The 16,523-nt window shown below is 44.0% G+C and overlaps 1 long non-coding RNA gene across 1 annotated transcript; it reads left to right on the top strand.

Moving 5' to 3' along the window:
- Window positions 1-579: 579 nt before the first annotated feature.
- Window positions 580-15,838, top strand: LOC101953650 (uncharacterized). Its single transcript, XR_254819.3, has 3 exons — window positions 580-711; window positions 7,023-7,176; window positions 15,431-15,838. It is a non-coding gene; the product is annotated as an uncharacterized LOC101953650 (long non-coding RNA).
- Window positions 15,839-16,523: the final 685 nt, after the last annotated feature.

Raw genomic sequence — 16,523 nt, 5'->3', positions numbered from 1 at the left:
AAGACAACTCAGAGTTTCTACTATGTTATTGGCTAAAATATACCTAGTAATCTTGGGAGAATCTGCACTGGGGTTTTGTATAATCTCATAAACTCCTCACTGGTTTTCAGTGGCAGACTTGCACACATTTTTAAATGTAAACAGATATATAATACCCTTTCTTTTTAAATTAGGGTTCTAAGGACCACAGATCTCTCAAATAAAACAAAAAACTCTGGGCCAGAGGAGTTACACCAGGGATGGATCTGAGTCCCTTTTTTTTACTACCTAAAAATGTGTTTGATGGCAACAAAATAGTTCAAGATCACTATTTGTTATGTAAATATTTAGGTAGAATTGCAAAATCTTTACCATCTGAGTTGTGGAGGATCTCCCAGTATAGGACCCAAAGACCCACTTGCTTGTGATAGTCTGGATGATACCAAAAGGGCCCAGTGACAGGGTTTTGAGAAGCTTGCAAGAGGACAGCTGATGGTTCTCATTACAGATTGCACACACTGCCGTCCGTAGTGGATTGTGTAAGCTAGCGTGTGTGTGTCACTGCATTATTTATATCCCTTTATTATGCTTTAGACTCCCATGGTGCCGTTGTGGAGAAACAGGTGCAGAGCCGACTGCGAAACAGTGACCAAGAATGTTCCCCCTGAGCCAAGAGCTGAGCAGGGTTGATCAGAGAGAGAGAGACAGAGACGCAGCTATCTGGAGTGACAGGTACTGATGGGACTGGAACAGGCGAAAGTTTCACAGAATGGCAGGGACAAGATGACTTGCTAGTGGGTTTGGGCAGTCAGGGGTGGAGGTGGGAGGGGGTGGAGGCAGAAGCAGCAGGAATTTTGCAGTAAGTACATAATCTAAGTACTTAGATAGATAGATTAGATTAGATGTTACACACGCATGCATGGGGTGGCCCAATTTTTTATAATATTGGGAAAGGACAAATGTAGCTTCTAACAAAATATAGGGTGTCTAATTCCTGAATAAAATCCTGGGCAGGATAAGGGGACACATACTCCCGTGTTCCTCCTATGCCTGTGTGACTGATGGTGCCTACATAGCAACACATGGAATCGACCCTCCTGTGCAGTTTCCCCATTGAGGTTGTGCTGTATTAGAAGAACAAACTATCTGATCTGGGTTTGTTCCTTTTACTTAAAAAGCATATGTACAATATGCAAGAAAAGCAAACTGTACCCTGTTAAAGGACAGATCTGCTTCGGTCCCTGACCCTTGTTCTATGGGGCAGCTGGGGAAGAGAAGGGAAAACTTTGCATCACTCAGCAACAACAATCTGTTTTAAGAATAAAGTAGAAAGGTCCAAAGGGAAACTGGTCCTTGGGTGGCAGACTTGCAGCCAAGAGATGAGATTTGGGGTGAGAGTAGATTATTTAAATGAGGTGAAAATGGTGAAACACTTTGTGAAGTTCCATAGTAACTCAGAATGACTGATTCAGGGGTGTTGATAACAGATCTTGAGGGGGATTCGTGGCCATACTTCATAGGTACAAGTCAGAGCTTCAAAAGAGAAAGGGCAGAGGAGGGGGGAAAGGTGAGAGAATATCAGAAATCCCTGTGCCAAGGATCCCACATAGGGTGGCAGGGGGGAATTAGATCAGGGAATTAGGGTGGGATTTTCCAAAACGTTCAGTATTGGCCTATCTCTGCTCCCTTTAAAATCAGCAGCAATTTCATCATTCTTTTCAGTGAGACCAACACTGTGCACATTTGAGAATCCACCCGCCCCCCATTAAAGCCCTCTCTCATGCCAGTAAGGACTCTTCTTTGTCCAAATATCTGCACTTCATGGAAGTGCTTTTGAATATATAATCAAGTGCCTACCCAGGGCACCGCCTACCTGACATACCTAGTTGAGTTCTTTAACTACAGGTCAAACAGAACTGGTCACCTAATAGTAGGCTTGCAGAGCTGTATTTGCCTGCACACCTTGTATGAGTTTTCTGTGAGATTTTTCTTTGGGAGAGGGCTGGTCTGGAGGCAAGTACTGGTAAGTAAAATACCATTATTATTTCCATCCTCAATCATCATGGTAAAAGGCTGATCAGTAGATTTGTGCTTGAGCATGTGAATTTCTATAACAGTTTTGCAAAGCTTCCTTAAAGTGGTCCTTTAAGAAAGGGGGACAGCCTACTGGAGATGATCCTTATTGTAGGCTCCACTGGCCAACGTTTAAGGAGGGCTGGGTTGCACAGGGTCACAGGCTGTCATGGCCAAACCAAAGAGAAGGCTCTGCCTAGGGAGCATTATGAATGCATAGGAAGAAGCTGATTCCTAAAATATTATTCCAAGTGAATAAAAACCCCTCACTGATCAATGACACACCTGGCAGTTCTTGGATTACGACCTTCTTAACTGCTCCCCAAGTTTTCTTGCATATCCTTTGTTAGAGGGCAAGAAGGAGTAGCTCCAACATTACACAGGACTACACTGCATCATGATGACATCATCAAAGGGTGGAAAATACCAGGCAGGATGGAGTTTGTTATATCACCACTAATATATAAAGAGTCCTGGAAAACCAGAAGCAGGAGATCTACTCATGCTGTTTGCACAGTGGAGCCAATAACCATCTGAACACTGAGTAACCGCTTCTGCAAAGTGAAACCAATCATGCAAAACAGTGGGGACAGAGAACCCTGTTGGGCTACTTCGGCAAATAAATCATTGTTACCACTCATCTGCCACTTAATGGAACAGGGTATTAAGTAAAGCTAACTTCCTGATCCCGTTCTGAGTGGGGACATGGTCTCTAAACTGGCTCAGGATTACAAGCTGTTACAGTATTTACAAGTCTAGAGAAAGAGTTTCATTTTACAAAATGTTTTCAGATTTTGCCTCCTGCCCTGTTCCCCAGCTTTCGTCCTCGGGCATCATTTGCTGAGATGCATACGTCAATTGTATAAAACTGGAGAGGCTGGCTATAGACAGGGAGAAGGGTCTACTCAAAACAGAGATCTGTTTCTTTCTCACTCAAAGTCACTTGAACACTCCCCACTTTCCTTGAATGAAGGCAGCTTGGATCCAGTTGGTTTGTGACTTATGGGAGGGAAGTTTTAGCTAGGAACTCTCCTTTTACAAACTGAAGTGCAGCTTTCTCCAGAGACTGGAGGCCCTCATGTCTTGGAGAAGTGTTGCCTTGGAGTGGACATTTCACGATCCCACCACCATGCAGTGTATCATACTGGAGATTGCCACACTGTTGTGATCAGCTGATATTCAGCCAGCCATGCTGCTGTTAGCTATTTCATTCACAGTCTAATTTCAAGCTGATGTAAGAGGTGGAGGAGAGGCAACGGAGGAGTATTTTATAACCCAGTAATTGTTACGGCACAGTGACAGCATTCCCAGAATATAGTGCCACCTCAGGAAGTGACACTTGCAGTAGAGGTCTCAGAATGAGTCCTGCAGATGACATACCTGTGTTATTTACAGTATAGTACCCATGTGATGTTATTCCCAGACATAGTCAGCCAAATTCATGGCCGGTGTAAGTCAACAGAAGTCAGTTAACCAGGAATAAATTTGACTTACAATTCCCTCAAACAAGGGTCTTTGGGTATGACAGGGAGAAACTGTTAGCTAATGAAATGTCCAAAAAGGTGTCAGAATAAAACAACCTTTCCACAGTGGAATAATTTCTAACAGTGTTTGGTGCATTTCTTTTCCAAATATATATAACTGCGGATTTGTAACAAGGTGGGAGACTCTAAGGCCCTGTATAGAAATGGAAGGCTCTTCTGTTGAGTCACCATACATTCATGCATTAAAATCCTGCATTACAAGTCTGAGTAATTACTGCTGAGTCATACTGTCAGGTGGGTCCAATTAGCTCCATCAGCCTATACAAGTGGTGGGCCTAGTTCTTTGTGTGGGGTGTTTTTATTTACTAGAAAGTCCAGCTTCTGAAAGGAAGAGAGAAGCCTGAACACTAGATCAGAAGCTGAGTATTCTGCTGAGGAAGTGGTAGGAGGTTAGCCCTTTCATTCAGTTATTGGTGAGTGAGCTGGAAACCATTATTAAATGTAAATGTATAAACTTTAAAGAGAGAACTGAATATGGGCAAATGCCCCACAAAGAAGTTGGCATTCTCTACCTTCCCGAAGACGTTCTGAACTCTTTGCTGGAGTTCTTGTGAGAAATAGCCTGGAGGTTTTGTGAAATTCTTGGCTAATGGGTAGTTCTTTGCTGTGAATAGTCAGGGTATTTCTGCTTGCAGCTTTTCCATCTCCAAAACTTTCCCAGGTACAAGTCAAATCCACCCCAGTTCTAGGAACTAAAAGGGCATTTTGGCCATGTAAATGGTTTTCCATCCAGACTCCTGTAATGATTCCAGAGCTGAGTAACAATGCTCCAGGATGGATCTCTGGTACCAGTCATAACTGGAGGTTACTGGCAGGATTCAGTAACAGTGAGTACCCTTATTCCTGGCAAATTCTGGCACTTTAATTACTTGATAGCTCTTTTTTTAAGGATACATGTTAAAGTCACTTGTCCTCCTTTTCTGTTTCCTCTGAGTTACACACTATGGAGAGTGGCTCAGAGGCACCCCAAGAAATTTTTCACTTGGTGCACATAACTGAAACACTCTTACTTTAGTTTAGCAGGTTGTCTACACATACAATTTTTTATCTTACACTAAGCAAACTCCCCTTGTGTCCACTCCCCAGAACCCCCCACTTCCCTTTCTCCACCAGCTCACTTGTGTGTGGGCACTCACCGTGGCTCCCTGTACTTCTAACAGGACTTGAGGCTGTCACTGAGCAAGTCCTGCTGGCAGAGCAGAGGGACACAGGCTTCTCGAAGCAGGAAAAGGCTGCAGGGGAGCCCTGGTGCAGGAGCCAATCCCAAAATGTGCCACCCCACTGCCCATTCAGATTTGGCCCTGTGGCCCTCTATCATGATGGAGGGGTTGGCAGGGCCAAAACTGAGTGAATGGCATTGCATCCTGGCAGGTTTGCATGGCCCTCCGTGATGAAGCACATGGGTCACAGTGCTGCTCAGGTTGGGCCCACAGCCCCTTCAAGGGGCAAAATCCGAGCATCACTGTGACCCCTGTGTGCCATGTTGCAATGACACTCACTCAGTTCTGGCTGCACTGACCTGCTATGATGGAGGAGCTGCAGAAACAAACCTGAATGGCAGTGGGGAGGTCAGAGTTGCTGCTCCTCACTGCTGCTTCTCAGTACTGCCGCTGGGCTAGCTTCTGCACCAGTACCTGAACCAGACCAGCCAGAGCTCAGATTGGGCCCTCCCACAAATTGGATCCTAACCATGTGTCTAGGTAGCCTATGCCTTAATCCAGCCCTGCCAATGGTACACACCATGTGTAACATGGACACTACTGGAGCGACTCAAGCCAAGTCTGAAAAACAAGAATGTAATTAACTCTATTTGAGACTGAACTCAATCAGGAATCTGGAGTGTTGCTCTGGCAATACCAAGTATTGCAAAATAATGAGGTTTCTTTGTTTCTGAGATTTATTTTTGCACAGACTTACTTTAACATCATATACAAACATTGCCTTACTATATGTGCATTAGATGTGGGGAAAGTCCTCTGTTTTCTTCATTAAAGAAGTTAAATGCACAGGGTCAAACCCTGCAGCCATTACTCAGTCATATCTCAAAAACAACAAGGAGTCTGGTGGCACCTTAAAGACTAACAGATTTATTTGGGCATAAGCTTTCGTGAGTAAAAACCTCACTTCTTCGGATGCAACATATCTCAGTTTTGAATAAGAGCTACAGGTTATGGCCACAGTAAACCATATCTGATTTACATGGAATTTAGTGTTCACACATAGATCTCGGTGTGAGCTGAAGAAATTGCTTTCCTTGAATCCAGTAATAGCTCGTCTAACTTTTTATTTAATGGTAATTCTCAGTGTATCAACTGCACTACAGAAACCGTCCTATGGTTATCATGGCTCCACATCAAAAGTGTGTGAAGCTTAGTGCAGTGGCTCTCAACTTTTCCAGCCTACTGTACCCCTTTCAGGAGGCTGATTTGTCTTGAGTACCCTTAAGTTTCATCTCACTTAAAAACTACTTGCTTACAAAATCAGATATAAAAATACAAAAGGGTCATAGCACACTATGACTGAGAAATGGCTGACTCTCATTTTTACCATATAATTATAAAACAAATCAATTGAAATATAAATACTGTACTTACATTTCAGTGTATCGTATATAGAGCAGTATAAACAAGTCATTGTCTGTATGAAATTTTAGTTTGTACTGACTTCACTCGTGCTTTTTATGTAGCCTGTTGTAAAACTAGGCTAATATCTAGGTGAGTTGATGTACCCCTGGCAAGATGTGTACCCCTGGTTGAGAACCACTGGCTTAGTGGATAAAGTGTCTCTGTTGTGTTGCAAAAATAACTACTACTTTACTGCTTCTATTAAAATTCCCACTAATTTTTCTCTCTTAGTGGGATTATAGATTAATTATCCAGGCCACTTTTCTAAAATAAATTAGCCCTGATCCAAAACATTACATATGTTTAAAAAAAACACATTAGGAAAAATAAATGTTCCCCTCACACCCCAAATAAAAACGTGGGGCCTGATTTACAGCTGCATGCCTATAATTGTACATGGATATAACTCCATAGAATTATACCAGCATAAAAATGAGAGCCACAGACTGGGGAGAGAGGCAATCAAGTTAGGTATAACTGTGCCTTGTTTAATGGGGACCCCTTGTGTGGCTAACCCCTTGCCAACATGGTTATCTTGCTTAGACACTGCACTTCAAAGATGCTGAGTTGTTTGAGTTTTTCTCTTGCATGCTAAATGTGCTGATTGGACATTTCTATATCCTTCTTAACCAAGAACAGAATAAAGGCAGGTAGCACTGTGGCAACTAGTATTCAAAAGCAGAACCAAAGGTGACCAGCAATTCAGAAGGGATATAAACTGATACTTCATTTAAAGGCAATGAACCTCAAACACAGTCTTTTATTGAAAGAGTTCCTTCTTTTTCTTCCCTTTCTTCCTCAGCAGTCATGTAACAGAAGCAATTAACATTTGGCAGTGTCCCCTGGAGTGGAACACCTCATAAATCTCCCGCTACGAAAGCTGAGACAACACGAGTCTCTTACTCCGTGCTGCTCCGTGGGAAAGAAAGTGGGCATTGTTCAGCATCCAGGCTCAGGTATACAATGTCCCATCTGGAGCATCTGTATTGAAACCTGAAATTGTGTGTTTTGGGAGAGGCCAGTGTGACGGAGGTGGGAGAGACAGGGTGATAAAAAAAAAAAAGGAAGAGAGGTTTCCTCTCTGCCAGATTTTAGAGAGGAATGCTTCCAATTCTACATTTCCTGCCCTGAAGAATAACGATACACTTAATAAAGTATGAAATTGAAATAACTAGGTTTAGGCCACCTCATCTGTTTTTCCTGACTGGATTCTTCTCTCCTGCCCTCAGTTGTATCCTGTGCCGTTTGTCATGTCTTTGGAGAGATGACCATTAAGTGACAGCATCAGGAAGTCATTGAGTCAGATTTCAAAGCTGGGTTATTTTAGGACAATTGTTTATCCTAACTCAGGAATGGTAACCAAATCTTATGCTTCAGGGAGTGAATTGATTCCTGCAGGAGTCATGAAGGAAGCTTCAGCTTTGCCCAGTTGGTTAGGTGCATAGTGAAGTTTGCCTCTTCACCTGAAACAAAGTATTGTCCATTGCTGGAGGATAGCTACAGAACAAGATAGGACTGGCCATGGCAGATGAGACTTGTCTGTCAGACAAAAAACATCTTTCCTACAAAGAGAAAGTGGCTGATATACACACACATGAGCAGGCACCTGGATTCAGGAGCACTATCTTGTCCTCAAGGGAAAGGTTTTCTGGTTTGATATCTCTGATTGTAAAACTCACCTAACTCCTCTCTTGAATAAAGATGCATTATGGACTACAGGTGTGTGGATGCACTAAAGTAAGGTGCAACAACAGGGAAGCAGAATGAGTGGAGATTGTGACATTGTCAGGACACAGACTGCCTTTTACTCTAGGTTTGTGCAGTGTCCAGTAAAATGGGGCCTTGATCTTGGTTGGGGCCTCTAGTTGCCATGGGAGTACAGATAATCAAGAGGACAATTCATTCTGGGTGTAATTCCATTGAGCTCAATAAGTAGAACTGTACCCTTTGGGAGGAGAAAAAAATGATTGTGGAGACTTACACAGCAAGGCCAACTTGTGTTTCATGAGTAAAAATTCTACATGGAAACAATGTTTTTGGTAACTCCTGTCCCTGTTCTATTCAGCTTCTTATCCAAGATATCAACAGTACAGACCCTGAGTTTCCTGGCCATCATAGATATAAGGTTTATAGCACCACTCTGTCACAGTAGCATTTCATTCCTGGCATCCCCATAGAATAAGGTGAAAAGTCACCTTTCTGGCTATTACATTTCTGACAGCTAAATATATTCTGAAGCACAGTCCCTACTGTCTCTTCCCTTTTCCAGGGGAGGAATGTTTACTCCTGGCCTTGACCCCCAGCTTCTGAGGTGGGCCTTGTGCTGCTTTCTCATCCTTTACCTGCAAGACAAAATGGTCTTTCCTAGCACTCCTCTTGTTTGCCTGACTTGACTCTTCATGTTACAAAGGATGGGAGAGTGGGGGCCTGGGTGATCATTTTCCCCATGAATGAGCTCTGATATCACCGAGTATAGGAGCCATGACCCTGTGCTTGACTTCTCTCCCGCTCTATTATCCCAATGTATGCAACAGTAGGCAGTGACAATGGAGCCTCTTCTACTGAGATGCTGATGCAGAATACAAGTGCCCTTGCTCCTCCCCCTTGAGTTCAGTAGTGAAATCCCATTCTGGGTCTCATTGCTCTCATAAGCAAAAGGGAAAGGCACAGCAGGTCACTTTAGTGCAGTCAGAGTATAGTGCAAGTTCCATATATAGCTCTGTGAACTAGACACTGCACAAATTTCATAATATATTTCAATCTTGGATTCCTAAAATCATAATGGGTTCCCCTCCTACCACAGTCCCTCTGTGTCCCTCTTCCCTTCCCCTCTTCCCCCAGTGCACACAAGGCAAGGTTTAGCTGGTGGAGTTCTGTCTCCTCTTTTCCCTTTACCATCTTCAGTGGTCCAGAGCAAAGTCATAGGGAGGAGCCTTTGTATCTAAATCTGATTTGAGCATCCTCCATGTTCAGGGCTGTGAGCAAGTAGGAATGCAAAGAGAAGGAGGGCAATGAACAGGAGGTACAGTAACAGTTCATGAGAGACTTTCTTTATCCATCCTCTCTTTCTATTTACATGGCCTTCATGAGAGTGGTATCTGAGCATCTCCTGGTATTTGTGGATTTATGCTCCCCTCTAATACTGTAAGACATATTATCCCTAATTTACAGATGGTGAACTCAGGAATAGAGAGAGTGTGACTGGTACAAGGTCACACAGGAAATATGTGGCAGAATAGGGAGTTGAACCCAGATCACCTGGCTCAAAGTCTAGTGCCTTAACCACAAAAGCATCTTTCCCCAGCCTGTGCTGCTTTCTCTCCCTTTCTTTCTATGTCTCTTTCTGCCTTTCTCCTAACCCTGCCTAGATCATTCATTCATCCTCCTTTTTCTGTCCTGCTGTGTGACCACCTGCCTGTCTCTGGTTGTCTTTCTATTTGGCCTCTCTCTGTAGCATCTATGTCTTGCTCATTACATGAGAACTCAGCTTGTCAAGTGCTGAGACTGTGCAACAGCTACTGCTACCCCCTAGCAACCATAACTGTGACTTCCAGTCCACAGCATGATGAGGAACAAAGGCAGAGGGTAGGAAAGAGGAGCAAAATACACTCAGTGGGTGGCAGAGTATGGAGGATGCTGGTTGACTGAATGTGTCAAGTAATGAACAATATTATGCAGAGATAGAGACCCTGACAGCAGACTGTACTGACATGCTTCATAAGTGACAGCCATAAACCACAAAAGACTTGACCACTGTCCTGCATAGTTTTCAAAAGAGTAGGCCTTACAACAGCACACAAGTTGCAGTATGCATCCAAGTGAACAGTGCATCAGAGAATTCACTTCCTGGCAACCATATGGTTGGAGACCTTGCCCATTATCCATGTGCTTCCCCATATCTTTTCCTCATCTCTGGAGTGCATTCCTCTCTAGCCACAGTCCATCACACTAGGATAAATGGCTCTTATTTGGTATGGTTTACTGCCAGTTCTACTAAGGTCCAGCAGGATATTTCCCTAGCACGTCTGTTGCTGCTGTCTTGGTGAGGAAACAGAAGAGTATTCCTGACAGCTCTATGTTGTCCTTGCACAGTCTCCCAAAATGTGTTTGAGTAGGGGAGAATGCGGAGCAGCATTTCCTCCTCTGACAATTACTCTTCCCTTGGCTGTGTCCACTGAGCGGTGCACAACACGTGCGTACGGCTGCTGTGCTAGGCCATGCCCTCACACGTGGGCAGAGTAATTGCGATCCCCACAGATGGGATGGTCAGGGCCACTGACTTATTGGCAGATACTAAGTCTCACTCTCCATAGCTGGCCTGGAATTAAAGAAGTTGAAGACAAATGAAGACAGCGCAGGCCTCACATGACCCCTGAAAGTTTCCAAAATGCAGGCAGAGTTAACAAGAAGAGCTTGGCAAATAATTCCTAATGAATTACTTACTTAACATTTTTTCTATTTATGGACAAGTTGCATAATTCTCAGATGTATTTGTTAATATTTTCAAATTTCTTTAGTAATTAATTATCAGCCCGCAGAGTATTTTGCAAAGAGTTCATTGTGAATATTCACCATTTGCACTTTGGCAGTTGGCTATAGCAGCCATATGGTATTGATTCTGTTCCCTGATTGGATGACTTATGTAGCTCATCATTAGCTAAGCAAATTTCAAATTACACATTCACTGTTCAGATCATGGACGTTCACTGCTCAGTTCAAAGTCAAATCTGACCACTACTCAGGCTGACCGCTTGCTTACTGTGCATATTCATTCTAGCAAATCTCCTCTGTACAGTTCTGGGGGAATGTGAGTGCACAGGGCCACAACACAATCAAAGTCAATTCCTTGAAATGCTCAAGCGAATACTCCCAGTACCATTTTTGCATTATTCACCCAAGTCTTGCAGCAGTCTTTTCTGGAGTGTATTTGGGACAGGTGCACAGTGCCATGTTTGCTAGCAAATAGAAAAGGGGTATTGGTTCCACTTTCTGCCTGGTCACCACTTTTTCCTTCAGGTGTTGGTTTATTGAGTGGTAGTTGATGGGGAGATTAATTTTTTCCCCTTTGCTGAGCCTAGCACTCAAGTCCCTGACCTCACAGACAGACTCCAAACATTCAATTGAGTACACTGGAAAAATGTAGTGCAGAAAGTAATTATTTCCAATGAGTCCTTTATCCACTGTAAGAGGATTGTGAGTATACCCCACTCACAGTGCATTTGTTAGTGTCTGGCAGGCAGCACTGTACTGCTGAAAAAAATTATGTCATTTTTGGCTCCAGCCATTTGGAAGCCCAGCCTCGGAGAGAGTGAACCAGTTTCAATACTGGTTTGAAAATTGAGAGAAGGACTGTAACAATTACGCAGAGAACATTAACAATCTGTTAAACAGCAGTGGTTATTCTGATGTGCAAACCAGTATTAAGCTTCAGCTGGTAGCTGTTAATATCACTTTTCAGCAGCATGAGAGGAGGAGAGGCTATGCAATGCCAATTTTTAATTTATCTTTGCATCTAAAATTCAGAGTTCCTATGTTGGGTGTTAGGGGGAGATTCTTTGCATGCTGGGAAATCTCAGAACACTGCTCTCTGCGGAATGGAGAGCAAATAGCTTCATTTCAAGAACTTTTGTAACTGGGTCTTAATATCTCAGCTGCTGCCCAGGCTAGAAAGCAGGGCATGGCACTGGTGCCACCCACAGGAAATATCCTCTCTTGGGAGAGAGATATGGCCTATAGCATCTCTCTGTCCAGTTAAAGAGCAGGGAGTGGTTCTGGTGCCACCTACAGGAAGTATCCCCTTAATGGAAGAACAGGGACTTGCCATTTCTGTCACCATCCAAATGAGAGAGCAATGCACTCTGCTGGTGTCCCCTTGAGAAAATACCCCCCCCGGGGGGGGAACTGAGCCTTAGCACTTCCACAGCAGATGTGTACTGTTGGTTAGGGGACAAAGGAGAACTGTGTTAGGATCCTATTTCTAACTATTTCTCTTAGTGTTTGAAATTTGAAAAGTTAACTGAATCCACATGAAGTTTCCACTGCTCCTCCCATATTCCCCCATCTAACTCTGCTGTGCCCACATGGCACACCTGACAACCCCTCCCCACACCAACCTGGTGGAAGAAACCCCTGCTTGGTGCCCTGCATTTCTCTCATAGCTACTGCTGTTAGGCTGTACGTTCCTCTGGTAATGCCCCCTGCAACACTAATTATTTATCTTCTCCCAACTACCCTGCACTTCCTGGCTGAAAGAGTCTCTGTCACATGAGTGTGGTAGATCACCAGATGCCTCTCTGAAATCAATTACTTTTTGGTTTTCTGCCTGAGACACCTTGGAAAGCAAGTACATCTGCCTCTTGCCTCCCCTATGGGCTTAGTGAGGATGAGTGCTAAGTGGAGTCCTCTACAGGGTCCAACATTTATCCTGTACTGAACCCCAAACCAAACTTGAACTCAGCTCAGAATCAATCCCTGAGCCAACACTCAGATCAAGGTGGTGTGTTGGATAGCACTGAACCTGAGCTGTCTTGTGTTTTACCTTTGGTGATCATTCTCCCATCCTAATCTGGATGCCTCCTCATACCCAGACTCAACCCCCAACCTTCTATGGGACTGGTTCTTTTGAAATGGAAAATCTGTCCTTCACAAAAAGAAGGACTTTGCTTTCCAATCCTTTAGTTAACCCTTACTCCAGCCCTACTTTCTCATCAAAGCTGTGCCTTTCTAACTAGAATATCCTTTTCTTCAGTGGAAGGATTTGGGCAAATTTTATAATTGACAGCACAGGTTTGTGTATCTATATAACATCTGGTTTGACAAGGGGAGACCTCCGTCCTACATGTCACTGCCACAGGAAAAATGCTTCCTTTCCCTCCATGTGGATCCCCAGGGAAACCAAAGGTCGGGGGGCTGGATGGAGATTTATGAGCTTCTCCCACTAAAAGACTTCTGCAGCTGGTTCTCTTGCGTTAGATTTTTTTTCCAGGTGAAGGGATAAAAGAGGGGAAAGGGGGAGGTTGAAACCATAGGTCACATTTTTCTTCTTACTGCAACTATGTCAAACCAAAGAATCGGCAGGGTGGTCTCATGCCCAAGTTGTTCCTCACATGCCCTTGGCAGATTTCATGGAAGCTCCATCATAGCAGTGTGCTTTGAGCTGGGGGAAACCCCTCTAAATGGGAGGCTAGCTCAGTCTATACTCTAAACTCAAGCCTGACCCACTCTGGGACCGCAAGCTTTGCACTGGACCTCCTGTCTGTATGGTACCACGCTGGGGTCACCACACTCATTTCATGGCTTTCCTCTGGGCAGGGACTATCTTCATATTTGTGCCTTGTACAGCTTTGAGCACGTTGTCAGTGCTTAGCAAATAGTAACTGCAATCAACAACGCTGCTAAATAAATCCTTTCGCCTTATCACTCACCCGGGTCCCCTACACACCAATTCAATGCTATGTTAGTCTCAAACCCTAACCTATCTCCTACTACCTGCCCAGACATATGCACACAGGCACTATGGGCTAGATCCTTAAACTGGAATGTCTTCATTCAAGTCAGGGGGGCTATGAAAATTTACATGAGCTGAGGGTCTGGACCAGGATCTGCTGTGTTCCTGAATATTAGATCCCATGAAAACAACTTCTCAAAAGCAACACGTTGTGTCTGCTTGTTCTTCTCCCTGGACGATCTGGGCCCTTCCTGCATCTCCTCTCTCATGATATGTTCCTCCATGGTCTAGCATTTAAAATATTGCAAATGCATCTTTGAGTCTTTACCAGCATTAAAAGTAAATTGGATCCGTGTATTTGTAAAGATGCAAACTGGTGATTCTATCATTGCCAGAGATTTCCCCCCATAAAGGGAGCTAGCTTCACTGATATTGGTGCATTCCAGTGTACCGCATCCAAAAGTCAGCCACGAAGCTTCTGATGATTAGAACTGACAGCTCCAGACGGTGCTGGGAATAGCAGCTTTAAAAATATTCAAGGATCTAGTGAGAAAAGCATCACAAGTACTGTCCAGTGAGCCACCCCTCACGGTCCAAATCCTCACCCACTCTGCATTTGGGTAAATGGAATTACTGGGCCGCTGTCTTCTCAATATTCACAGACCCCACCCCAAATCCTGAGGATATTTTTCACTATATAAAAAAAAAAAACAGGGAATCTCATGGATTTCCGAGCAAATGGAATGAGGCTACCCTGCCCTTGGCATCCCCAGCTGATAGCCCGTCATGTGACATGAACCCAAATCAATCATATCATAAAACTGATGGCTGGGGTATGAAGAGCCACAGAAAATGAAATTGTTTGAAAATCTAGGAAGACAAAGAGAAGAGGAAACTGCAACCTAAACCAAAAGTCCCTAATCATTTGGCAACTTATTCTGGCAGCTCTTTTACCTGTGCTTTAAAATAAATTGTGTGTATTTGTGGCAGCTGGTCACCAATTTCCATTCATAAATATTTCCATACGTCTGGGGTGGAGATTCTACTCACTTGCAATTTAGTTTCCTTCGCATGCAATAGTATATTTCCAAGTCGTGGATGCACATCTAACAAAAAGCCTATTAGACATCTCACTGAATATATTTAAAGTATTCCCCAAGTGGCCTGTGCTATTTGAAGCTCCTGACACAGTACAACATGCTTTAAATTATTTGTTTAGCTTCAGACAGGTTCTAAGAGCAAGCAGAGCAGGAGATGTGATTAATTAGAGAATATCTGTAAAGTGCTTTGAAGATGGAAAGGGCTCCATTAGTGCTAATTGCTAACAGTAATAACATGAATAATTAATCCTAATTAACCAGGGAGACACTGTTTTATTTCTGGAAGTTAGAGATGAACAAAAAGGCAAGGAGGTGACACCTGCGTTGTATGCAAGCCACCTGATGGCCTGGGTTTGATGCGTTAGGGTAGAGCGCCCTGTACGTACTCACCATATCATCTGACAGGAAGAGGAAATGCCAAACATTTTCCAGCCACTTGTACCTGAGCCAAGTCTAAATGCCAACCCTAAAAATACAGCATGGAAGCTGAGGCATGTTAACAACCCTCCTCTGTACAGCTCCCTCCCCCGCCCCAACACACACACACACACACACCCTGCCATCACCACCAGTTTATTTTTGAATGAGGACACATTGCCTGAGAGTAACTTGAAGCTGCTGAGGAAGCCTGAGCCCTTTTCTTTTATGTCTTCTTTTATTCAGGTTGTCTAGCTCCATGGAAAGGGGTCTTGCTGTGTGGAAGGATCAGTGTCACCTGTTCAAAGGCAGAGGTAAAATATGGACCTTTGAAGTGAGAAGGGGGAGAGAGGTCAGATGTCTTCCACTGGAGAGAGAGACTAGATACCAGGGCTGGGGAGGTTAATGAGACACTTACATGATGCAGTACTATTCTTCAGTGATGGCACTAGATGCTGCAGTTGCATTACTGCAAGATGCAGTGTTTGGTAGAATGTTACTGTAGAAGAATGTTTACACAGGAATAAAGGGATGTTCTGACCTGGGAGGGAAGCTGCCGCTCAGCCAGTAGAGGTAACTAGCCAATGATCTCTCTGAACCAACCTTACCCTCTCCCGACCAAAAAAACAGCAAACCTGTCTCAAAACAATCCTTCTCTACAGCCGTCCTTCCGTTCCCAAGGCAAATTGCCTTTTATTCTTACAAAAAGGTACGCTTCCACCACCAGAGGGCACCCTACACCTCCAAACATGGGCAGCCGGCCAGAGCAGATGGGTTTCCTGGGAGAAGCTGGAGGTGGGTTTCTGGCATTCTCAGATGGATGTGCTGCCAAATGGCCTAATGAAGCAAGATTGCAATAATTTGGCCAAAACCTCCCTCCTTCCCCTGAAGATGGGAATAATCTGAAGTGATGCAGCCCCAGCCAGTCCACTTGCTCTTAACTCTCTTGACAGAATGTTTCTAATGACTCCTACAGCATTTTTAACTCCATTAATGCTGCTGCTCCAGGTAGCCCAGCAGATGTTCTCTGGCACTGCTTACACAGCAAGCAGGACAGGCGGCTGATGTGCAGTCATAAATATACAGCCTGACACATTCATAGGCTGAGAGCCCTTGGCTAGGATCAATAATGATAATGTCATATAAAATGAAGGTGGCTCCAGCACACAGAGGGGATTCATCCAAACTAGATCAACCAGGGGGTGCAGGGAGCCAGCAGAGCCAGGGGAATCAAATGGATTCTTTCTTTTCACTATATCTGTGAAGAACTTGGACTTCAGTGGCCCTTTCCTTTTCAATGTATTGCTGAAGAGCGGCCTCTCAATTCCCTCCTTTTGGA

This window comes from Chrysemys picta, chromosome 7, assembly GCF_011386835.1.
Source record: "Chrysemys picta bellii isolate R12L10 chromosome 7, ASM1138683v2, whole genome shotgun sequence".
Classification (NCBI taxonomy): Eukaryota; Metazoa; Chordata; order Testudines; family Emydidae; genus Chrysemys; species Chrysemys picta.
This window is presented reverse-complemented; position numbering and strand designations above follow the sequence as displayed.